This window comes from Spermophilus citellus (assembly GCF_964194105.1).
Source record: "Spermophilus citellus genome assembly, chromosome: 4".
Classification (NCBI taxonomy): Eukaryota; Metazoa; Chordata; class Mammalia; order Rodentia; family Sciuridae; genus Spermophilus; species Spermophilus citellus.
The window spans coordinates 134,847,326-134,874,174 of NC_138185.1; positions in this window are offsets into that span (position 1 = coordinate 134,847,326).

Sequence of the window (26,849 nt, forward strand, 5' to 3'; positions counted from 1 at the left end):
CTCCATTGCTGAGTGAGAAGCATGAGCCCTGGCCTCATTCTGAAAGAGCAAGAATTCTCAAAAACCACAATAATGACATTTGAGCTAGATAATTCTTTGTTAGGAGACTGTCTTACCAGAAGAACACTGAACTACATCCCCTTTCTCTTGGTGAACACCACGCCCACTGTGCTGCATTATGGATGTTTAGCAGCATTCCTAGCATATATTCACTGTATGTCAATAGTCTCCAGGCATTGTCAAATGTCCCTGAGCAGGAAACATTTTTGAGAACAACCATTTTAGAGGTATGAAAAATTATTTTTCTTTTCATTCACCATAGAGAGGAAACTATTTGTTACAAATAGTATTTTCTAAGGAAACTAAATAGAAAAAGCAAAACACAAAAGCATAATATTTATGGGTACAGGTGATAATTTCCCAACATCATGAATGTCCATAATGCCACCAAATCATGCATGGTTAAAAGGGTAAACCTAATGTTATATATATTTTTCTACATTTCTTAAAAAAAAAGTATAGCATTGTTCAAGTGTATAGATTTTGAATTCTGATTTAACTAAATTTTGATGGTCAATTATTGTTGCTAGTAAAATCTATCACATCCCTAGTTTGAGATTCTTCCCCTTGCTTCATCATTGTCTAGGAATCTCTACCTAAGAGTCCCCTTCTTAGGGTGTAAATATTTCTAATTTCTGATTTGTTCCAAAGTATTGCGCAAATCTTCTAGCCAGACAGGACCTTAAGCTATTCATTAGCTCACTGGAGTTTCTTCTTTCTTCCTTTCTTTCTTTTTTTTTTTTTTTGTATTAGGAATTGAACCCAGGGGTGCTTAACCACTGAGTCACATCCCCAGCCCTTTTTATATTTTTAATTTTGAGACAGATTCTTACTAAATTGCTTAGGGCCTCCCTAAGTTGGTAAGGCTGGTTTTGAACTTTGCCATACCTCTGCCTCAGCCTCCCAAGCCACTGAGATTAGAGCTGTGGGCCACTGCACCTGGCTCATGGAGATTCTTTTTTTTAATCTATTTATTTATTTTAATTAAATATATGTGAAAGCTGAGTGCACTTTGATTCATTGTACACAATTGCAGCACAACTTTACATTTCTATGGTTGTACACAATGTAGTGTTCTACCATATGTGCAGTCATACGTATACCTAGGATAATAACGTCCATATTATTTCACCATTTTTCCTGCCCCCATACCCCCAACTCACCCCCCTTCCATTTTGCCCAAAGTTCTTCCATTTTTCCCATGCCTCCCCCGCTCCCAGTTATGGATCAGCATCCACTTATTAACATGATCTTCTCCAACTCCATCCGTTTACCTGCAAATGCCATAATTTTATTCTTTTTTAATGCTGAGTAATATTTCATTGTGTATATATACCACAGCTTCTTTATCCATTCATCTATTGAAGAGCATCTATGTTGGTTCTACAGTTTAGCTATTGTGAATTGAGCTGCTATTAACATTGATGTGGCTGTATTACTATAGTATGCTAATTTTAAGTCCTTTGGGTATAGACTGAGGAGTGAGATAGCTGTATCAAATGATAGTTCCATTCCAAGTTTTCTGAGGAATCTCCATACTGCTTTCCAGATTGGTTACATCAATGCAATGTATGAGTGTGCCTTTTCCCCCACATCCTCAACAACACTTATTGTTGTTTGTATTCTTGATAACTGCCATTCTGACTGGTGTTAGATGAAATCTTAGAGTAGTTTTGATTTACATTTCTCTAATTACTAGAGATGTTGAACATTTTTTCATATATTTGTTGATCAAATAGGTGCTGCTACTTGGTCACCTCTCATCGACATATTTATTTAGATGATTTTACTCCTATTAATCTGTATTTATTTCCTTCCCATTTGCCATTTTCTCCTTTATGGTAATGACTATAATTATTGGCAGTCACTGCTAAAATATAGACATTAGTGTGGTTTGGCAGAACACTGAACCCCAAGCAGGATATCTGTGTGCTTATCCTGGCACATCAAGAATCTCCATGATCGAATGTATATCATGGAAATTATATATCATGGAGATTCTTGAAATGGATATACAGATGCATTATTTTAAGTGGGTTTTAAAAATTGTCTTTCAAAAACCCTGTTTTTCCATGACAGTTCGTTTTGTTTCCTGCCTTTGTTCTTGCAGTCCTCACCTGGAGTTGCCTTCCCTTTCTTTTACAGCTGCAGACATCCATATCCTTACTCAAAACTCAGATTGAATGTGAAACCGTCCCTGCACTTCAACTCCCTTATACCTCTTAAGAAGGAATTAAACATTGCTTTTTCTGTTTCCATAGCAATTTACATGTATAGACATTTTACCTACAGATTTTCATATTGCAAACTTAAGTATAATCAAATCTATAGGGCCTAGAAAGGACATAGATTCTAGATCATGAACATGACTTGAAACTGCTGTTGCCTGAATGAGTGACTGGGAGTCCAATTGGGTTATTGTTCATGCTTGGTGTTTACAAAATGGACTCAGGTTTTTTTTTTTTTGCCTCATATATCATTTCTGGGTGACATCGACTATTAAAATGAGTAATAAAAGTATGATAGCATATGTAAGATAGCATATGTGCTGGTTTAATGACAGTACTGAGCAGAGTTAGGAAAATAAAGGCCATGACGTATGCAAAAGACAATAGTAATAAATTTGTCAAAAAGACACGAAAGGGACTGGAGTTGTGGCTCAGAGGTAGAGCGCTTGCCTAGCATGTGTGAGGCACTGGGTTGGTTCTCAGCACAGCATATAAATAAATAATATAAAGGTCCACTGACAACTAAAACTATTTTTTAAAAAAGACATGCTGGGGCTGGGGATGTGGCTCAAGCAGTAGCACGCTCGCCGGGTATGCGTGCAGCCCAGGTTCGATCCTCAGCATCACATATAAACAAAGATGTTGTATCCACGGAAAACTAAAAAAATAAATAAATAAATAAATATTAAAATTATCTCTCTCTAAAAAAAAAAAAAGAAGAAGAAGAAGGGAAAAACTCATTGATGAGTTTATTTTTAAAAAAACACATGCAATATTATTAGAGCTGTTGGATTTTATATCGTTAGAGTTAATAAGATTTTAAAAATTATCTTTCTGGAACAAAAGTGCATGGAAAAACTCAAGGCCAAAGATGATGACAGTAATGGAAAAGTTCCAGAGTATGAAGTTAAAGGGCCATGACAAGGGCTTAGCTTGAGCTTTTTTTTTTTTTTTTTTTTTTTTTGGTCTGTTTTGATCAGCCAGTCTATTGCATTTAAACCGCAATAACAAAAATATTTTTATTGATGAAATTATTGAGGAAAAAACTTGATTATTATTTTTCTTTATTATACCTCAGTTCTTCCTATTGATGTCATCACTTTTAAATGCAATTTTTTTAGATAATGTAATGTTTTATAGGAACCCAACTAGTACAAATAGCAAAATAGTACTTTACTTGCTGCTTATTCAGTTCCTAATAATAGTAATACTTTATGTATCTTGTATCTTTCACTGCCATAAGAGGTAGTCTTTTTGTGTGTGTGTGTGTGGCTCTGGTAATCAAACCCAGATCCTCCTGAATGCTAGGCAAACACTCTACTACTGAGCTCTATACCTAGCCCCAAATGGTAAGCTTCTTGAAGGCAGGAACCATGGCCTTTATCTTCATATCTCATATTCTCCTTGGCTTCAGAAAATAAGCACCAACCCAAACATGCAAGCACTGAATGCTTTCTTTTTTTCGGTAATAGTGAATAGGAATTTTAAAATTCTGATTTTTTAAATTTTTAAAATATTTTTTGTTGTGAAATAGAATTTCCAAATGGAAAAGTGAATGATACAAAAATGTACATAGCTCAATGAACTATCACAAAAAAAACTTCCATGTAACTATCACTCATCTCAATAAAATAAAATAAAATAAACAAAACAAAAGAAAACAAAAAATATATAGGGGCTGGAGTTGTGGCTCAGAGGTACAGCACTAGGCTAGCATGTGTGAGGCACTGGGTTTGACCCTCAGTACCACATAAATATAAAATAAAGATATTGTGTCCACCTATAACTAAAAAACAAATATTTTATATATACATACACACACACACACACACATATATCTATATCTATATCTATATATCCTATTGTGGGTGGCACACACCTGTAATCCCAGCTACTTGGAAGGCCAGGGCAGAAGGAATGTAAGTTCAATTCCAGCCTGGGTAACAGAGAGACCCTGTCTCAAAATAAAAAATAAGAAAAGGTCTGGGCATATAGTTCAGTAGTAAGCGCCCTGGGTCCAATCCTCTGTACCCCCGCCCACAAAAAGAACCACCACTCTTTCTTCTTCTTTCTTTAAATTTGTTAGTCCTACATAACAGCAGAATGCATTTTGATCATTGTATACAAATGGAGCACAACTTTTCATTTCTCTGGTTGTATACAATGTAGAGTCTCACCATATGTGCAGTCACACATATACCTAAGGTAATGATATTCTTCTCATTCCACCATCTTTCCTGCCCCGCAGCAACTCTTTCTTGATCACTGTCCTTTTTGTTTCCGCTTAGATAGCTATTCTCTTGACTTTTCTAAACACATACTTTTTAACACTGTAGATTGGTCTTGATCATTTCTTAAAATTTTCCATAAATTAAATAATACATTACGAATCATTTTGTATGTTGCTTCTTTTACTCAGCATTATGTTTGTGAGATTCATCCACAATGTTGTATGTAGATGTAGTCTGTTAATTATCCTTACTGTGCATCATTCCAGTGCATGAATACATCACACCACGTATTACTCATTCCACTACTGATGCCACAATTGGGTTGTTTCAAGTTTGGAGAGATCACGTGTGATACTTTCATGAACATTCATGTACAGGTCTCTTGATATATTCATGCACATATTTCTACACCTGAGGTGGAATTGTTGGATAATCAGGTATGTATATCCTCAATTTTAAGTAGAGAACGCTAAGCTGTTGTATAATTCCTCCCAGTGGCATACGTGAGTTCCTAGTGCCGACTGTTGTTATTGTAAGTCTGTTTAATATAAGCTCTTCTGATGAATATATAGTATTATGAAATTGTGGGGAAGGCTTGTTTATTTGGTTTTTTTTGGTACTGGGAATTGAACCCAGGCATGCTTAACTACTGTACTACACTACCTCCCTAGAATTTTATTTTTTTAAATAATTTTTTAGTTGTTGATGGACCTTTAATTAATTAATTAATTAATTAATTAATTTATATGTGGTGCTGAGAATTGAAGCCAGTGCCTCACACATGCTAGGGGAGAGCTCTACCACTGAGCCACAACCCCTTTTTGTTTTTCAAGACAGGGTCTTGCTAAATTACTTGGGGACTTGATAAGTTGCTGAGGCCAGCTTTGAACTCTTTTTAAAAAATTTTTTTTAGTTATAGGTGGACACACTACCTTTATTTTATTTTTTTTATGTGGTGCTGAGGATCAAACCCAGTGTCTCACACATGCTTGGTGAGCGCTCTACCTCTGAACCACAATCCCAGTCCTGGCTTTGAACTTCTGATCATCTTCCTTCAGCCTCCGGAGTCTCTGGGATTACTCTCTCTATTAATGTAGCCCACAAAGCTGGCTGCAATTGTGGTTTTAATTTGCACTGTCCTGATTTCTAATGTTATTGAGCAATTTTTATATATGTATTAGATATTTGGATATCCTCTATTGTGAAATGCATGTCCACATTTCTTGCCTACTTTTCAGCTGAGTTGTTCATCTTTGTTGTTATCTTGTAGTTATTTCTATACTCTGGAAACAAGACCTTTCTCAGTTATTTAGTATACATGTTGTAAATTTCTTCTCCTTTTTGTGGCTTTTCTGTTCATTCTGTTAATACAGTGTAGTCTTTCAAAAAACAGAAGTTCTTAATTATAGTCAAATTTATCAACTTTTTAATATGTGTGTCCTGTTTTAGAATTGTTTATGTACATTAAGATCATGAAGATATTCTATATTAACCTCTAAAAACCATATTTATTTATTTTGCTTTTCAAATTTAAATCTATAATCCACCTGAGATTGTTGTGTATGTATGGTGTGAGTTACGAATTGGTTTTGTTTTTTCTCCCCAAATTTCTTGTTAAAATATCCTACGATTATTTGTGGAAAAGACTTTTTTCTTCACTTTCTGCAGTACCTCCTTTGCTAAAAACTGAATGTTGTTTAATGCATGAGCTCTCTATTCCAAAATTCTTTTTGTCTATCCCTGTGCCAGTGTCATGCTGCCTTAATTCCTATACCTTTATACTATGTCTTCATGTCCTGGAGAACAAGTTCTCCCTGCTAGTTTTTCAATAGGGTCCTGGCTATTTTGTTACTTTGATTTCTATATAACTTAGAATTAGTGTGTCAAGTAGCACTTTCATTTTCTCTCTTAGGGCTGACTTTCAGAAGCTGTTTCTATAGGACCATGTTTACTTAGAACTTAAATAGCAATAGCATTTTGAAAGTATGTGATATCGTGAATAAAAATCATGTGCTACTAATGTCAGACTTGAGTTTGAATTTATCCCTGCCATTACTCTATTAATGTAGGTCCTGAAAAGGATTCAGGCTTCTTTTTAATCTATTCTGATAAACTGTCTATTATTTTTAGGCCAAAATAACAAAAACACATGTATTTCTAAAATTATTGAAGAAAAATAACTTTGTTATTGCAAATATGAGACTACATCTTTCCCACTGAGACTATCAGTTTTATACGCACAAGCTAATTAAATTCGCTAAATTCATCAGTTCTAAAATGGGGATTAAAATATCTTCTTTATGTGGAATACATTTTATAAATGTCCTTATCTTAGAAAAGAAACTTAATACAGCTGGAAAACTTAATCACATCTGTAATACCAGTGACTAAGGAGGTGAGGCAGTAGAATGACAAGTTTGAGGCCTGCCTCTGCAGCTTAGTGAGAGCCTGTCTCAAAGTAAAAAATTTTTAAAAAGAGTTGGGCTTGTGACTCAATGGGAGAGCACCCCTGGGTTCAATTCTCAGTAACAAACCAACAAACAAACAAACAAAGGACAAGAAAAAGAAAATAGAGGAAATGGAGGGAGGGAAAGGAAGGAAAGAAGAAATGTGATAATAGTAGTCCCTACCCTATAACTATTTTTTTCTTGTCTTGTTCACCATACCTTTCTCAGCTGACTGGGAGCAAGAGTGGGTCAAAGATGCTAGAAGGTTTTGCATAAGGAAAGCTTGATTTCCAGAAGTTCAGACACTCTTTATGATGTTTTATAAATTATGATGTACACTTTCTTTTTTTCCATTTTTTAATTTGCTTTAATTAGTTACACAGGACAGTACAATGATCTTGACATATCATACATTTGAATCAGATGGGATATAATTTCTCATTTTTCTGAGTGTACAGTTTGCAGAATTACATTGGTCATGCAGTCACCTATATACCCACAGCAATAATAATGTCTATTTTATTCTGCTGTCCTTCCATTCTCCCTTTCCCCTCTGCTGCAGTCTGGCTGGGCACAATTCAGGAGCCACTTGTCAAAAGAAACTAACTTTATTTTTAGAACTACAAATGCCAAACAAAACAGCTCCTCAGGAAAAAACCCTCAGAGCCCAACTGCCACCACCGGCTTCCCACAAGCCTCTCACTCCCACACAACCCTCACCACCTCCCACAATCCTCCTGTTCTTGAGGCTGATTGGCTGGGTCGCGTGGGCGGAGCCAAAGAAGTCCCCCAATGAGCAGCTCCGTGGAGGAGCCAATCAGCTAGATGTTGCTGGGGCCGCTGTGAGCCAATCATCAGCTGGCAGTCTGAAGGGCAGGGAAACAGCCCAATGAACATCAACACCCCTCCCCTCCCCTCCCATCACTTCTCTCTACCCAATCTAATGTGACCCACTTTTCTTTTTTTTTTTCCCCTCACATTGTCATACCTGTATTCTGTATAACGAAGGGGGTCTCCTTCCCTCTTCCATGCGATTCCCATTCTCCCTCCCTTTCCCTCTCACCTCTCTTCCCTATCTAGAGGTAATTTATGATGTACACTTTCAATTTCACTTCATCATTCTTCTCTTTCTCCTCCGATATTTGTTATAAATCATACAAGTGTATAGGTTTTATTTTTAAAATGCTCAATGCAATTAAAAATCAGACTGTGCCTAGATTGTTCACATTCAGCGCTGCACAGGTATGTTGGCATTATGATAAATATTTTTTGGTTCAGTACGGAAATGTGTCAAAGCTATCATGACAATGCAGCAAAGTATCAATCAGTGCTGAGTGTCGTTGCCCAATTATCATAACTGTAACTTGTACCTCATCTTTTCAATTTTAAACATTTGTACTTGCCTATAAACCAATTTAAAATATTTTTCAGAGATAGGGTAGTTCAGTGGTAGAGTACTACTCTTCTGTTCAAAGTTCTGGGTTTAATCTCTAAAATCACAAAAACAAAAAAAATCTGAAAGTATAGCATAAAGTTAAAGTTAATAAGGAACATTTATATTTTTTTCTTTTTGGTGCACATGCATGATAAGTAAATACTGTACCATTGAGGTACACAACCACCCCTGGAACATATATCTTCACACTCACTATAGACACACACACACACACACACACACATATGATATAATATATATACACACATATATGATATGATATATATACATTTACATATGTACATATGTATATATATCATAATAAATATCCATGAATTTAAAATCAGATATCCAAACCGTGTGCTCCTCCTCTTATCGTGCTGACTTCATATTTAAGTATGTTTGAAAACTAGGCCTAATTTAAATTATTTTTTTAATATTCACTTAAAATATCCTTAGTATAGACAACTGCATCTAACTTCAATATGTGGTTATTTTGCAACTCATTAATGCTATGAAATCTGTGAACATATTCATTTAGAAAAATTGGCAAGCAGGGCAGTTTTGTCTCCAATTCTATCTACACCTCTAAGTGTCTGTGTGTAACTGTGACTGCATATGGCCTCTTACACACATTCAGAAATGAATTTTAGTCTCTTTCTCCCTCTGTATCACTTTCTTTCTCTCATGCACATGCATATTCAGACATACACATAACAGAAAGCATACAAAAAAGGAAAAGATAAAAACAGGTCCCATCTGATTCATCTTGATTTGTACTCTCCTATCCATCACTCTGCAAATTTGGGCAAAATGCTCTCTCTTGTATTCATTTCTCTCCCTATTCCCTTATTCATGCTGGGTTGGAGACAAAGTGGGTGTGCAAAAAGGCAGTCTGCTATTTCCTGCTGCATGATTTCCCTTTTTAGTGGCTCCATGGCTGCTGTCAGCTCACACAAGCCATCACAGAGATGCTCTTTTATAGATACGTGGGGAACTATGATTGAATACTTTGTGGAAGGTGTCTCACAGGAAGAATGTGAATAGTCTATCAGCTCCTGTTATTATTGCAATCCTGTCACCAGGTGGCAAAGGGTAATGTGCTCTCTTAAATGGCCTGGAAGCTCATCAGACAGGAAAAGATTGAAGGGTTCATAGCATCTGAACTTATACAACATGCTCATTTAATTCATGAGATATTTCATTTTTGTATTTAGCTCTTCAATTTTAGGAACACTTATGTCTTTATGATTGTAAACTTTTGTTCTCTCCCATAAATGCCCATGTATTTATTTATATACATATGTATACACATAATTTATATCTGTTTAGCATAGTTCAGTTAAATAGGTAATTGTTAAATATTAATGTGCCATGCTTCAAGGATACAAAGATGGATAAGATATTAATTCTGTTCTCAAGGTGCTTGCAATCTAATGGGGTTTGTATTTTTTTATTTTTTTATTTTTTTGTAGTACTGGGGTTTGAATCCAGGATCTTGCACATGGGAGGCAAACACTCTACCACTGAGCAACATCCCCAGCCCTTTTTAAAATTTTATTTTGAGACAGAGTCTCACTAATTTGACCAGGCTGACTTAAGATCCTCCTGTCTTAGCCTCCCACCAAGCCTGACTGGTATTTGTCTTTCTGAAGTGACAATTTTATGCATAGGGACCATGTTTGCTAAGCTACATTACCTAGAATATTAAAACCTAGTAGGACTTTCCAGAAAGCACAGTTCAGCCATAGAAAGCAAAAGAGAACTGGTTCTTGTATCATTTATATGCAATTTTAATTAATTAAAAAAATTTTGAAATGATTTTAGAGAAAAGTTGCAAAGATAATACAAAGAGTTCCTGTATACCCTTCACTCAGGTTCTTGCAATGTTAACATTGTACCTAACCACAGTACATTTATTAAAACTAGGAAATTAACATGGGAAAAATAATATTACTAGAACAGACTTAATTTGGGTATCATAAGTTTTCACTGTAGCCTTTTCATGTTGCAGGATCTGAGCTGGGATCCCAGAGTGCAATCAGTTGTAATTTCTTCTTAGTCTTCTCCAATTTCTGACAGTTTCTCTGTCTTTCCTTATCTTTTGTGATTTTGGCACTTTTGAATTGTACTGATCAGGATTTGGTAGAAAGTACCTCAATTTGGTTTTGTCTGATGCTTTCATTATTAATGTTGTAGATTTGGGGTAAAAGTGTCACAATGACAATGTGTCTTCCTTGCTGTATCCTATCAGGGATACATATTGACATGTCTAATCTCTGGTGATTATTAACATTGATCAATTGATTCAGGTGGTATCTGCCAAGTTTCTCCACTGTAAGGTTAACGTTTTATTCTTTGTAATCAACAAATATATTCTAAGGCTATGCATGTGTTTGTGTGTGTGTGTGTGTGTGTATATATATATATATATATATATATATATATATATATATATGTGTATATATACATACACACACATATATATATATATACATGTGTGTATGCATATATGTGTGTGTGTATATATATGTGTGTATGCATACACACACACACAGACATATTTTGGTGGTAGTGCTGGGGATTAAGGCTGGGGCCTTGAACATGCTAGACATGTGCTCTACCACTAAGCTACACCTCCAGCCCCTCTTGTTTCCCCCTAAACCTTCACCTGTTGATTTTTTAATTTTAAAATAAACTTTTATCTTCAGAATAGTTTTAGATTTACAGAAAGATACAAAGATAGTACAGAAAGATCCCAAATGCCCTACCATTTTCCCCTACAATTAATATCTTACATGTACATTTGTTACAACTACTGAATCAACATTAATATATTACTGTTAAATAAACTCTACAGTTTATTTGGATTTCACTGCACTCACTCATTTTACTATCCAATTGGTCTTGCCTGTAGCAATTACTAATGTGATGCTGTGATGATGATATTCTGTTTTCCTCCTTTTTTTCTACATTATTGATTGTAATTCTTCTGTAAGGAAGAATTGTTCCTTCTTCCCCATTTATTTAATAACTTTTTTGTATCAATGTGAACTCATGAATATTTATTATTTCTTTGGGTTATAATATAACACTATCTTTATATATTTTGTGGGTCAAATTATTTCAGCTTTCCTCACTGCAGGCTCTTTCAGGCTATCCTCTGGTTCCTTTTGACATATTATCTTCCTTTTTCTTTTTTTAATGCTTTCTTACTTTTTGACTCTGCACATATATTTTTATGTGATTTAGATTCTTTCATCTAAGAGGTTGGAGTTAAATGTCTATTATTTTCTTCTTCAGTTGACATTTTAACTTTTTTCTTTCCTTATTTTTATTATTCAAACATTATGATTGTCCCAAATCACACTGAAAGGTCAAATATGACAAATATTGAGATAAGGGAAAGAGGGTGGATAGAACTTGTTTTCCTGCTCATTCTTTTATTTATGGTTTTGGGTAAGTTACTCAATCTCTAAATCTCAGTTTACTGATCTGTAAAATGGTGATAATAGTAATATTTACCCCATATAGTCATATAGATTAGATGAATTATATGTCATATAATAAAAAGGGACTTGTTAATAATAAAGTTTTACGTGAATGTAATAGAGTTATCTGCCTCATTCCACAAAAGCACAATATCATATCCTTTTATTTGGTAAAAACTGTTACAAAATGTTTTTATGACTACACAGAGAAACCTATTTGAGGAAGAACAATGAAGAATTGAAATCATATTAGCCAAAAAACTGAGCATAGAACTAAAATAATGTATTTACTCAGATGCAATCTTATTTCTATAACTCTCTTCATTCAGAAAAACCCACAGATTATATGGTAATAAGCATGACCCCTCATTCTGACATAAAATGAAAGCTTTGTCTCTATTAATATAAAGATGTGGCAAGGTCAAATTATTTTTTCTCCAAAGCCACATAATGTGTTTTCTAAACTAACATGAGCTATTACATGGCAATAATTCAAGCTGCAGAAGGGACTGATTTACTCACAGGGGTTGTTTACCTTGTTCATCAGTAAGATTAATGGAGTACTCATTACAGACAAGGAGTACACGTGTCAGGTACCACCTCGGAAGTAGCAGACTTAGTACCTGGTATCTGCCCTGGAGCAGAATGTAAACTACCGTATCATTTTAGGAACCTAGAGCTAAAGAAGGAAATGGGTTTTGAATGAATTTCTCAAATTGAAATCTTAAAGTTTAAGTGAAAACATTTAATGTTACTACAGAGAAATGAATGTATGTAGAAGCCAGGAAAGCACAAAGTGCAAACACAGTTATCTGTTAACCAGGATAACAGAGAATGACTTGCTTTCTCTTTCTTCTCTTTTTCGAATGCCATTTCCTTATTTCTCTCTCTCTCTTTCTAATATTTGTCCATCTCAAATTTCATTATTTGAGTTGATCCAATTCTTTGGCTTTTTTATTTGTTTTGTTTTGGTTTTGATACTAGGGACTGAACCAAGGGGCTCTTTACCACTGAGTTACATCCCCAGCCCTTTTTATTTTTTATTTTGAGACAGGGTCTTGCTAAATTGCTGAGGCTGTTCTGGAACTTTCAATCTTTCTGCTTCAGCTTCCTGAGTCACTGGGATTACAGGCATGGGTCACCAGCCTGGCTTGATCCAATGCTTGATGGACAGAGACTGGCAGAGGAGACCAAATGTGTATTTTAGAGTACAATGTTTGAAAGAAATTTTACATGGCACATCAGTAATCCCATTTAAAAATTTTTTTGTTCTAATTAGTTATACATGACAGTAGAATGCATTTTGACAAATGGTACACAAATGTAGCATAACTTCTCATTTCTCTGACTGTACATGGTGCTGAGTCACACCAGTAGTGTAATCATACATGTATATAGGGTAATTCTATACCTCCCTTCACTCCCATTTGTACCATCCAAAGTTTCTTCATTCTTCCGTACACCCCCACTATGGATCAGCATCTGCTTATTAGAGAAAACATTTGGTCTTTGGTTTTGGGGATTGGCTTATTTCACTTAGCATGATATTCTACAGTTCCACCCATTTATCTGCAAATGCCAAAATTTCATTCTTCTTTAAGGCTGGATAATATTCCATTGTATATATATATATATATATATATATATATATATATATATACACACACACACACACACACACACACACACACCACAGTTTCTTTATCCATTCACTTGTTTGAAGGGCACCTAGGTTGGTTCCATAGTTTAGTTATTATGAATTGAGCTGCTATAAACATTGATGTGACTGCATCACTGTAGGTTGTTGATTTTAAGTCCTTTGGGTATAAACTGAGGAGTGGGATAGCTGGGTCAAATGGTGGTGCCAGTCTCAGTTTTCTGAAGAATCTCCATATTGCTTTCCAGAGTGTTGCATCAATTTACAGTCCAACCAGCTCATTAATCCTTTTTTTATGGCTAAAGAATGGTCATAATAAAAGATACCAAAGATAACAAGTGTTGGTAAGGATACAGGGAAAAAAGGTAAGAAATGTAAACTTTACAACCATTATGGAAAACAGTATGGAGGTTCTTTTAAAAATTAAAAAATAGAACTATTGGGCTGGGGAGTGTAACTTAGTGGTAGAACACTTGCCTAGCATATGTAAGGCCCTGTGTTTAATCCTCCATACAGCAACAATTTTTTTTAATAAATTAAAATTAAATTTTAAAATTTAAAATAATATAGAACTATCTATACTCTAGTAATCTTATTACTGACTATATCTTCAAAAGAAATGAAATCAGTATGTTGAAGACACATCTGCACTCTCATGTTCATTGTAGCAGTAATTATAACAGAAAAAAGATGGAAACAACCTAAGTGTCTATCAACTAATGAATGAATAAAAGAAATGTGATAAGTAGATATGATAAATACTATTCAGCCATAAAAAGAATGGAATTCTGTTATTTACAACAACATAGATGAGACCGAAGATCATTATTCTAAGTGAAATTCTAAGTGAGTACAAAAAGAAACATACCATGTTATCTCTCTCATATGTGGACACTAAAAAATTATTTCATAGGAATTGACAATAGAATGGTGGTTACTAGAGGCTGGGGAGGGGAATGGGGGAAGGTTGATCAATGGGTACTAAGTTACAGATAGGTAGATAGAACTAAAATAAAAACTGCTATCCTATTGCACAGTAAGGTGATATAATGGACTATGCATTTCATAAAAGAAAGGTATTTAAATGTTTTCACCGTAAAAATGTTAAATGAGATGTGTCTAAACGTGATTTAAACTTTGTGCAATATACACGTTTCTTTTAAATCATTTAAAAAATGTTTATCAGAGATACACAGGGCCCCTTCTATAGTTTGCAAATCTAACCAAATAAACCTCAGTAATTTATCACTAAATTTTTTGTATACAGTAAACTCAAAATTTAGACAGACACAATCTTGCTATCTAAAACCCCAACTTCTGATTCTAGCCCCACTGAGGATCTTCCCTCCTCCATGCAATCCAGAGTGGTAAAAGGAAAGTTGATTTTAAAAGAATCTGCAACATTATCTAGAAAGCAAAGAACATGGACTAGGAATCTAAACTGATTTACTAAGTAGGGGCCAGAGCTTTTCTTCTCTCTGGCTCATACTTCTTCCTCTGGTTTTATTCTCAGCATAAGTGCTATAAGCTTTGAACTTCAACTTCTCAGATTGAATATAATTGCTTTCCTTTATTTACTCCTTTATTCATTAAATATTTTCAAGTGCCAACTATATGTCAGGCACTATGGTTGGCATTGGGAAGCCAGCAATGAAAGCTCCACTTTCGACTGGGTGTGGGTTGCATGCCTGTAATCCCAGTGGCTCAGGAAGCAGAGGCAGAAGGATCACAGACTTTGAGGCCAGTCTCAGCAATTTAGTGAGACCCTCACTAAATTTTGCAACTTAGCAAAAACTTGTCACAAATAAAAATTGAAAAGGGGGCTGGGGATGTGGCTCAAGCTGTAGTGCACTTGCCTGGCATGCGTGTGGCCCAGGTTCGATCCTCAGCACCACATACAAACAAAGATGTTGTGTCCGCCGAAAACTAAAAAATAAATATATTGAAAAATAATTCATTCTCTCTCTCTCTCTCTATCTCTCTCTCTCTCTCTAAAAAAAAAAAATTGAAAAGGACTGGGAATATAGCTCAGTGGTATAGCATCACTGGGTTAAATCCCCAGTGCCAAAATAAATAAATAAATAAATAAATAAATAGTCCCACTCTTCCCACACGAGTGTGTGGTTTATGTGAGGACAGAGAGAATGCAATCAGTCATGGGAGAGTGCAGCGTGTGCTATGATAGGGTCTGAATGGAGTTCTGTGACAGAATAGAGACTGTTGGGGTCAAAGAAGGCCTTTCAAAATGAGGTGGCATTGAATTGAACCTTGACAACCAAGTGGAAATGCTGAAGCTGAAATCTCCTATTTGTAGTAATATCTAGTAATAAGCTACAACTGGCAACAATATATAAGGACTAGATAGAATAGTAGAAGACAGATTTATCCCAAAAGGGGTTGCAAAAAAAGAGATCTCTCGCTCTCTGTCTTGAACTTTGACTTCCATCCCTGAGGCTGTTTTCTCTAATATAACCAATATTCTCCTTTCAGTCAGTTTTATTTAGTTCATATTATCTCCTCCATAACATTTATTCTTCTAATAACCCTCACTGATGGCAGAACCTCTCATTAGTGTTTTTTGGTGGTCCACCACTCTATCATCTTTGAAGAAAAGGAGGAAAGTAACATCATGCCCTTGAAATACCTCTTTTAGTTCACAAGGACCTAGCCAAGCTCAGGGAACTATGAGAGCTGGCCCAGGCTGGAATACCTAGATAAATATTATCTAGAAGGATGTTGACTTTTTCCTCATGTATGCTGGGAACTAGGGCAAGTTAGTATTATCTGTAGAAAGCTGATTTCTTGCATACATATCAGGACATCTGCTCCTTGGGATGCTGATCGTACAAGGAACAAATCAAACTAAGCACATTAACGGTGTCACTGCTTTTGCGTCCTAACTTATAAAATCCCTCAGTGGTAACTGATTTTGGATCAGAGCCCCATGGAGAGGGAACTGCTCAACCAGATGGCAACTGCCCCTGGAAAAAGTACTGGAAAGGATATGAGGTGTCATTTTCTTTTTTTTTAAAGATATTTATTTTTTAGTTATAGTTGGACACAATACCTTTGTTTTATTTATTTATTTTTATGTGGTGCTAAGGTTCAATCCTCAGCACCACATAAAAATAAATAAAGATATTGCGTCCAACTAAAAAAAATAAATATTAAAAAAATATGGTCTTTTGGGACTAGAGGTATATGTAGCTCAGTGGTAGAACACTTACTTAGCATGCACAGGACCCTGGGTTTGATACACACATCAAGTGGGAAAAAAAGTCTTTAGAGTGAATTCTGAGTTGGTATTTCAGTTCTATTTCTTATCCTATTATGGTTTGGATCTGGAATATCACCCAAAGGCTCATGTGTTGAAGGTTCAGTCTCCAACACAACAATATTGAGAGTTGGAACTTTTGGAAAGTGCTTAGATCATGAGGGTCCTAATCTCATCAATGCATTATTCCATTGATAGATACACAGCTAAATGGACTATTGGAGGTGATTACAACTATAGGAGGTGGCAGCTTAGTTGAAGGGAGTGGGTCATTGGGGTATACCCTTGGGGACCATATCTTGTCTTCAACCCCTTTCTCTCTTTCTCTTCTTCCTGACCACCATAAGGTGAGTAGCTTTACTCTGTCATATCCTTTCTGCCATAATGTTCTGCCTCACCAGAGGCCCAGAATCCACATAGCCACGTAGCCTTGGACTGAAACCTCTGAAACTGCAAGACACATCTTTCCTCCTTTTAAGTTGTTTTTCTCAAATATTTCGTCACAGTGATGAAAAGCTGACTAACACAACCGCATAACTTTATATAATGTACTTTATCTTTCTAAGCCTCTCTCTCTCTCTCTCTCTCTCTCTCTCTCTCTGTACTGGGGATTGAACCCAGGACGTTTAGCCACTGAGTCGCATCCACAGCCCTCAGAAAGAAGATAGAATAACAATCAAATTATTTTCAAATTATGTAGTGAGAAGTAAAAAATAAAAGTAGGAGCAGAAATATATGAAATAGAGAAGAAATGATAGAGCTAAAATTTGATAAAAAATAAACAAGTCTAGGGCTGGGGATGTGGCTCAAGTGGTAGCGCGCTCGCCTGGCATGCGTGTGGCCCGGGTTCGATCCTCAGCACCACATACCAACAAAGATGTTGTGTCCACCAAGAACTAAAAAAATAAATAAATAAATATTAAAAATTCTCTCTCTCTCTCTCTCTCTTAAAAAAAAATAAATAAACAAGTCTAATCTAGAAAAAAGCAAGAGCACAAAAATTAATATCAATTGAAAGAGAACTATCAAAATAACCTTACACATGCTAAAAATATATTAAGGTTGTATTCCAACATATGTGATAGCTTACATAACATGATCTATATTAGAGAAAGATCTAATGTACTGTTGAGAAAAAAAAAGTTTCAGGGCTGGGTTGTGGCTCAGTGATAGAGCCATGGCCTAGAACATGTGAGGCGCTCGGTTCAATCCTTAGGACCATATAAAAATAAATAAAATAAAGGTATGGTGTCCAACTACAACTTAAAAAATATTTTAAAATGTTTGAGATTTGTGTTTCCCTTTTTTTTTTTTGTATCAGAGATTGAACATAGGGGTATTTAACCACTGAGTCACATCCCCAGCTCTTTTTATTTTTTATTTTGAGACAAGGTCTCACTAAGTTTCTTAGGGCCTTGCTAAATTGCCGAGGCTGGCCTTGAACTTGCAATATCCCTGCTTTCACCTCCTGAATTGCTGGAATTACAGGCATGTACCACTGTGCCTGGCTTGCCTTTTTTCTTTCTTTCTTTTTGATTTTTTTAAAAATATTTTTTCAGTTGTTGATGGATCTTATTTTATTCATTTATTTATATGTGGTGCTGAGAATTGAACCCAGTACCTCACACTTGCAATGTAAGAGCTCCACCACTGAGCCACAACTCAGCCCCTTGCCTCTTTTCTTTATCCCTAATGCTACCACACTAGTCCAGATCCTCATGGGATCTTATTTACAATATTGAAAATAGTTTTCTATCAGGCTCCCTAATTTCCTTTTTATTTTAATCTATCTTGCCTGTTACTGTTAGACATATATTCTAAAAATACCATTTCTATTCACATGCATTAACTTGTTTAAACCTTACAACTCTACGAGAGCCATCTTTCTACTGATATAGAACCTGAGGCTACTTTTTAAGATCTTTCAGTTTGGTCTCTGCCTAGCCAGTATTTCCTGTCATCAGTATTCTTCACATACTGCATATTCCACTCAAACTGTCCTACACATTTTCCTTTATCCCACTTCTCACCTCATCCCAAATCTTACTTAATCCTGTTCTAAATCATGAAATACACTTATCTTCTTTATTTTACTTCAGAGTTAACACATCTGTCAAAGAAAAATATAGAATCCTGCCATGAATTCAGACTTCTGAGACTGTTGTAATCTTCTTTCTTTCTTTCTTTTTAAAGAGTGAGAGAGAGAGAGAGAGAGAGAGAGAATTTTTTTGATATTTATTTTTTTTTAGTTTTCGCCGACACAACATCTTTGTTTTTTTGTATGTGGTGCTGAGGATCAAACCCTGGTCGCACGCATGCCAGTCCAACGCGCTACTGCTTGAGCCACATCCCCAGCCCCTGTTGTAATCTTCTTTCAAAACTTTATATAACTTCCTTTGCATATAGAATCTTATTTTATTTAGCATGTTAGTATTAACTCCAGTTATTATGTCCGATTATTTCATGTGGGTTCATTAGTGTAGTCTCTCTCTCTCCCTTGTATCACAAATTAGGAAAACAGTCCATGAGTTTTAATTCTTCATGTGCTGTTCAATATCTAAGTGAATTGAGTATATAGTAGAAGCTCAACAATGATTGAGTGATATTGTAGAAGGTAATCTGATAAAGTTGATGTTTTAGGAAACAGTGCTTTCTCAAATATCGATCCAAGATAAGATCTATGATGTTTCCAAATAATTTGATTGAATACCACACTATGCTATATGTCTTATATTGACTAGAATGTAAAATGTTAAGCATACCATTTATTTTAATAAAAACAAAAAGGTTGCTATTGATGAAAGCACTCTCCTAGATTTGTCTTTTTTATCTAAATTTTATCATTAAAAACAGTTTCACAAAAAGGAAAAATAAAACAAAAATAAAAAATAAAACAAGATGGTGGTAGTTACTGAATGTTAGGAAGGATGGTGTGTTATGAAAAAGGACAAAGACTCTGTTTCCTCTTAAGTTTTAACAAAATTTAAGTTTGGGGGCTGGGACTGTACCTCAGTGGTAGAGTGCTTGCCTATTATGTATAAGGCCCTGATTTCCATCTTCAACACTGGAAAAAAAAATCATTTACCTTAGAAATTTAAGGTTGAGTGGTTTGACACAGTTTACTACATTTTTTATTTTTCAGTGCTACCTCAGGAAAATAGGTGTATGTATGTATGGGAACAGAGGAAACTTTAAATGTCCTCTTCTAGGCTATTCTCTATTCTACCTCAGTAGGTGAAAAACAACCTCAATAAGAGTTCCTATGCTTCAGTAATGTTTGCCAAATATTTTCCCTTAGAAATTCTCATTTATATTATTTACTTAAAAAGAATGTGTCTTTATATCATTCCCATAAATAAGAAATCAGTTTCTGTTATCATAAGCAGAATATAACCATAAGAATATAAAACTTTTTCCATCAAATTCTATCTAGGATTCTGAGCCCAAAGCTGACTCACTCTTTGTTATAAAGAAAATTAACATAGATGTTAATATGGTATTAAGATGTTAAAGAGGTATTAAGACATATTAGCATTAAGGTGAAACCTTCTTGTTGTCATAGTGTTATTAAAAAAGAATTAAAATAAAAATAATTGTCTTATTGTCCAAGTTAAATCAACTTCATAGCTGCATATCACCTAAAATTATTTCTTGCGTCCTAGTGCAATGTATGTAGGTAGTATCATGGGATATACTAGATTAGGAGAAAATGGGATTGAGTCATCTAAAAAATATGAGGAAAAATCACAAAAGCAGAGGAATCCTTATGCCATCAAAAATATCTGTCATACCTGTGTTTTCAAATCTGTAAAGCACAATATTGTTAGTTTTCACTTTCATTCTAGTAACCCTTACTATAAAGGGTTAAGTCTAATAAAAGAATACCTTTCAATCCTTCCATGTTCCCTTCTGCGGTGCACTATTTATCCACACTAAAATTAACGAAAGCTCTTGGCCTATTTAGAGCCTAACAAATATAAATAAATAAATAAAGAGGCTGGGGATGTACTCAGTGATAGAGTACCCCAGGATTCAATTCCCAGTTGCAAAACAACCGTGGCTTATAAGTCTAAAATAAACTGAAGGAATATAAGTCAGCAGAGATACAAGGTAATAGTTTTCATCAGTCACCTACTTGTCTAGCTTAGCTTTCTGATTTGGGGATTAAATGATAGGAAAACAGAATGGTTTAGAAAAAGGAATGACTCACTAGAATATAAGCAGAATAAGGAGAAAATAAAAAATTAGAATCTCTACAGTTTCTGTCTTACTTGGCATAGATTCTTAAAAAAAAAACAATCTTTTGATATAGATGTAGGGTTACTTTTTCCTTTCCCTGAAGCTTTCCTAAAGTTTTTAATAAACAGTTTCAGTTAATATATCTTTTAATGATAATGGTTTACTACCTAGCTGTTGTATAATACCTTCCAACTTTACTTTCATGGATAAGTTTCCATGCATATCAAATTCTTGGGAATGTCAAGAATTTAACCCAAGAATATAACTGGGCTAGATTTTTCAAGCAAAAACTTTGTGTTCTTTATATTGGTTCAGGGAGCTTTGGCTAAAAAAGAAAAGGAAACTAGGTATTTTAAAATTTGCTTGTCAAATAATAAAACCAATATTAGAAACAATAATGCCTGCTATTAAAATAATAATTTTCAGATATATATTGATCATAAATTATGTGAATGAAATTAAAGAAAACAAAAAAGATAAGTAAGATAAAATCATTGGCCTTAAAGGAATTATTATTTAGTGTGTTAAGTGCTAGGAACAAGTATTAATGCAAAAGAAGTAATCAAGAGACAATTCAAAAGTAGACAGAAATTATTACTCTACTCTTCCTAACAGAACTCTGATTTTGACCAGGAATTCACCCTTCTGTTGAATGAGTCATATGACTCAAATGAAACTGATTCAATTCTATACCTCTGAAGATGTGATTAATCTAAATCAGTCATGATAAAGCCTTCTCATTGTCATATAATTGCCTTATGAAGAAGCAATGTGAACCAATTCTGACCAACAAGTCATAAGGAGAGCCTTGATTCTGGAAAAGAAGTCCATTGACCTTGCTGACTTTTAAAAGTTAGACCATTGCCTTAATAGCTACTGACAACAATCTTAGGATAACAGCAGAGGAGGTAGGTAGCCTCAGAATGAAGTTTATCTTGTGGAAGGCAGACACACACACACACACACACACACACACACACACACACACACATATATAGATATAGATATAGATATAGATATAAGCAACTTAGTGAGGCCCTAAGCAACTCAATAAGACCCTGTTGCTGAATAAAATATAAAAAAAGGGCTGGGGACATGGCTCAGTGCTTAAGTGCCCCTAGGTTCAATCTGGGTTACAAAAAAATAAAAAATTAAAAACTGACAATTTTTTTTCTTTTTTTTTATTGGTTGCTCAAAACATTACAATGATCTTGACATATCGTATTTCATACATTTGGTTTAAGTGGGTTATGAATTCTTAATTTTACCATGTGCACAGATTGCAGGATCACATTGGTTATATATCCACGTTTATACATACTTCCATACTAGTGTCTGTTGTATTCTGCTGCCTTTCCTATCCCCTTCCTATCCCCCCTCCCCTCCCCTCCCATCTTCTCTCTGTACCCCATCTATTGTAATTCATTTCTCTCTTTTTTTCCCCTTTCATCCTCTTATCTGTAATTTTGTATAACAATGAAGATCTCCTTCCATTTCCATGCAATTCCCCTTCTCTCTCCCATTCCCTCCCACCTCTCGTCCCTGCTTAATGGTAATCTTCTTCTCATGCTCTTCCTCTCTGCTCTAACAAACTGACAATTTATAATTGTACATATTTACATGGTATAAAATGATGTTATGATTAATAAAGTCAATGTAGAATACCTGAATAGAGCCAATTAACAAATCCATCACCTCAAATACTTACCAATTTTGTGGAGAACATATGAAATGCACTCTCTTAGAAATTTTGAAACGTAGAACATATAATTATCAATTATATGTGCATTGTGCAATTGATCTTGAAAACAGATAATCTTATTTCCTCTTCTGAGATTTTATGCCCTTTGACCAGCATTTCCCTATTGCTCCACTCCTTAGCCTTTGTAGCCACCATTTTACTCTTCTATGAGTTCAGTTGATACAGATTACTTTCATAACCGAGAATATGCAGTATTTGTCTTTCTGTGCCTGGAGTATTTCACATAGCAAAATGTTCTCCAATTGCCATCAATGACAGAATTTTCTTCTTTTTTAAAGGCTGATTTGTGTTCCATTGTGTATATGTACCACATTTTTTTTATCCATTTATCTATTAATGGACACTTAGGTTAATTCCATAACTTAGTTATTGTGAACATTGCTGCAGTGAACATGGGAGTGCCTTTTGACAAACTGATTTCAAATCTTTTTAAATAAATACCTGGAAGTAAGATTGCTGGATCAAAATCTGAGTTCTTCATCACATCATTTTCCCACTGAATTAACCAAAACTGAATTTTAGCCATATCATTTTTGGGTGATTATGAATCAACACATTTTCTTATTTATGTTATTTTCTGAGAACTTACTTGGATGCAGATTCCAACTTTCAAAGACTTATTCTCTAATTAGAGAGGCAGGATTAACCATATTTCATTAACTTCATTTTCCCATATTTTAACATCTCTGAAATCAGGATATTGTGTCACAAAATTGTCCTCAGCCAAGGAGCATCCTTATCATAGTTGTGAATACTTGTGCATGTGTATGTGACATTAGTCATGTTGTTCAGATTGCTATTGCTCTAATTAAGTTATAACTATTGTTTTAAATACAGGTATTACATTTAATTGCCATTTAAAACTTACCATGATTGCATCTGATTCAGAATTGAAATAAAAAGCTTATTCTGTCTTCAGAAAAGCACAGAAAGAGTAGTGAAGCATAGCTTTGATATAAATGGAACAAATATTCATTTTGGAGAAAGGACCATAATTTCATAGTTTTGGGGGTTTTTTTCCTCCAAATACTTTAGTTTTGTTTTTTAGATGGGGTCTCACTATGTTGCCTAGGCTGGTCTCAAACTCCTGGCCTCCAGCAATTCTCCCACCTCAGACTCCATAGTAGCTGGAACTACAGACATGTACCACCTTGCCAAACTTCTTACAAAAACCATGTTCAAGACCTGGGAAAGGAAGACCCACAAGTATATGAAAGTGTTACATTCTGTTAATGATAAGCATCTAAAAGAAATACCTATCACCTACCAAACAACTTACTTGAAAGCAAGAAAAAAAATGGCTACATCTCAGAATAATTGATACAAGAAATGTCAATTGATACAAGAAGTTTCAAAGGCAGGATAGGTTTATCATACAAGACTGTCATTAAAACATTGTACCACAGAAAAGGGAGACATTATCAACTGTATTTTGCTTGTAGGAAACTAATTGCTAAATTGGTCTTTTAAGTAGACTGTGACCACACCAGCCGTGTAGGAGAATTCATTTTCCTGAAATAAGAGAGGACTTTTCAATATTATGATTCTCAACTATTCTTTTTGTCTTCAAAGGACAGATCGACTTCTTTTTTAAAATTTATTTTTTAATATTTATTTTTTAGTTGTAGTTGGACACAATACCTTTATTTTATTTATTTTTATGGGGTGCTGAGGATCAAACCCAGGGCCCTTATTTGTTCTTTTAAGGTATACAAGACAGTACAGTGTGCAAATCAACTTCTTTACATAATTGAAGCATTTTTTTAAAATATTTATTTTTTAGTTTTAGGTGGACACAATATCTTTCATTTTTATGTGGTGTTTGTAAGGGTCCGGTGAACCATCGGAGGAAGAGACCACAAGAGACTGGCTTCATGCAATAAGCAGGAGGGAGTTTATTGAGGATCCAATTCAGCACGCTGAGACCCCAGGCAGGCTCGCTCAAAAAGCGAGAGCAGCCCAGACCCCCAAGCAGAGGTCAAGCAGTGCTTAAGTACACTTTTTGGGGAGGGCGGGGGCTTTGCATACATCAGAACAAATCATCATGAGGTGCGGGAAAATTGAACAACAACTCTGAGACATGATTAGTACATTCATTGGCAGGAACAGATTGGACGGGGGTGATTGGTCACTCCTAAGCAGGGTACACATTCAAACTGATTGGTTTAGGTCCTGCGATGCCTACGTGCCAAGGCTACACAGAATCCCAGGTTATTAGACAACCAGGGAGTCAGTGGGAATATTTACTGGGCAGTTCCAGTATTGTCCTAACAGCTACAGGGATTACAGGTTTTGGGGATAGCAGAGGAATTTTATCAATACCTGGTCTTTTACTTTTTAACCCAGGCCTTGTAGCTTACAAAACTTTACAATGCCCGGTCTTTTACACTTTAACTCAGGCTTTGAGGCTTAGAATCAGCTTAGAAATTTTACCCTTACAGTGTTGAGGATTGAACCCAGTGCCCTGCGCATGCCAGGTGAGTGCGCTACCACTTGAGCCACATCCCCAGCCCCGAATTTTGTTCTTTAAATGAATTGACTAGTACTATTGTTAGAGTAATAGTAGTTTCTTAGTCCTGATTAAAATAAAAGAAAACAAAAGTCTGTTTCAGAAAGAAAACCATCCTAGTCTGTAATCCCAGCAACTTGGGAGGCTGAGGCAGGAGGATTTTAAGTTCAAAGCCAGCCCCAGCAACTTAGTGAGATCCTAAGCAACTTAGTGAGACCTTGTCTTGAAACAGAAAAAATAAAGTGTTGGGAATGTAACTTAGTGATAAAGCATCTAGAGTTCAATCCCCAGTTCCAAAAATAAAAACAAAAATAAAAAAGGCTATAAACAAAAACCACCCTTATTTTGGAACATACACCTCTCGGCATAAACAGTTGTTGGATAGTTTCTTTGTGTGGAATCAACATAAGTAATGTCTATAGGATAACATACATTCTTCTGGGGGTGGGATGTGCAGCAGGGTTGAGATTTCTTTATTTATTGAGTTTTTAAAAAATATATTTTTAGTTGTAGATGAACACAATACCCTTATTTTGTTTATTTATTTTTACGTGGTGCTGAGGATCAAACCCAGTGCGTCACGTGCAAGGCAAACACTCTACCGCTGAACACAGCCCCAGTCCTATTTCTTGTGTTTGTTTTGTTTGTTTCTGTGGTGCTGGGGATCAAATTCAGCACCTCATGTATATGAGGCAAGCTCTATACCACTAAGATAGATACATCTCCAGCCCTCTTGTATGTTTTAAATGTTTATGGATATATTTAAAAAGTACAGAAACTGTTGTCTGTAAATAGATCTTCTCTTCAAAACAGTCCCTAAATGATCTCTCTGCCCCTTCTTTTTTATTTAATTGTATACATCCCAGATGTTCTTTCTAAAGCCAGGTCTGATCCCCCACTACCTGCAGAATAACAAATAAACTTCTCAGGCTGAAAATTCAGTTTGATTACACCTTTATCTTGTACCACACATTTCCACACGTTCTATGCCTCAACCATTTGGGGTACTTGCCTTTGCCCCAGGCTTTTTCTCCATATTTATGCTAGTTACTCCTCAGGATATTCTTTCCCATGAGCTCTGCCTATTGAAGTCCTTCCCATCCTTCATGGCCCAGATTAAAGAGTGCTATTTTACATCTCCTTATGAAAGTTAATGTCTTTCTCTCTTACTTTCCTGATACTTACATTTTATATTGTGTCACTATTTAATTGGTTCATCTTGTATTAAAATTAAGAGTTATTTGGATACATTCTTGATCTACTAGTCTATGGGTTCCTGAGGGCAGTCACCAAATTTTTTATTAACTTCATTCAATAATGAATGGGGGTATCCATTGTCCTAAATACATACTAATTGAAGCTTCCAATCAGTCAGGAAAGTCAAACATTAACAAATTATTAAAATATGTTGAATATTATGATAGAGAAAGGCAAGTTTTAACAGGAACATAAAATAAAGAGAATAAAATTTAATCAGGTAAATTAGAGAAATCTTCCTAGAAGAAGTAACATCTAA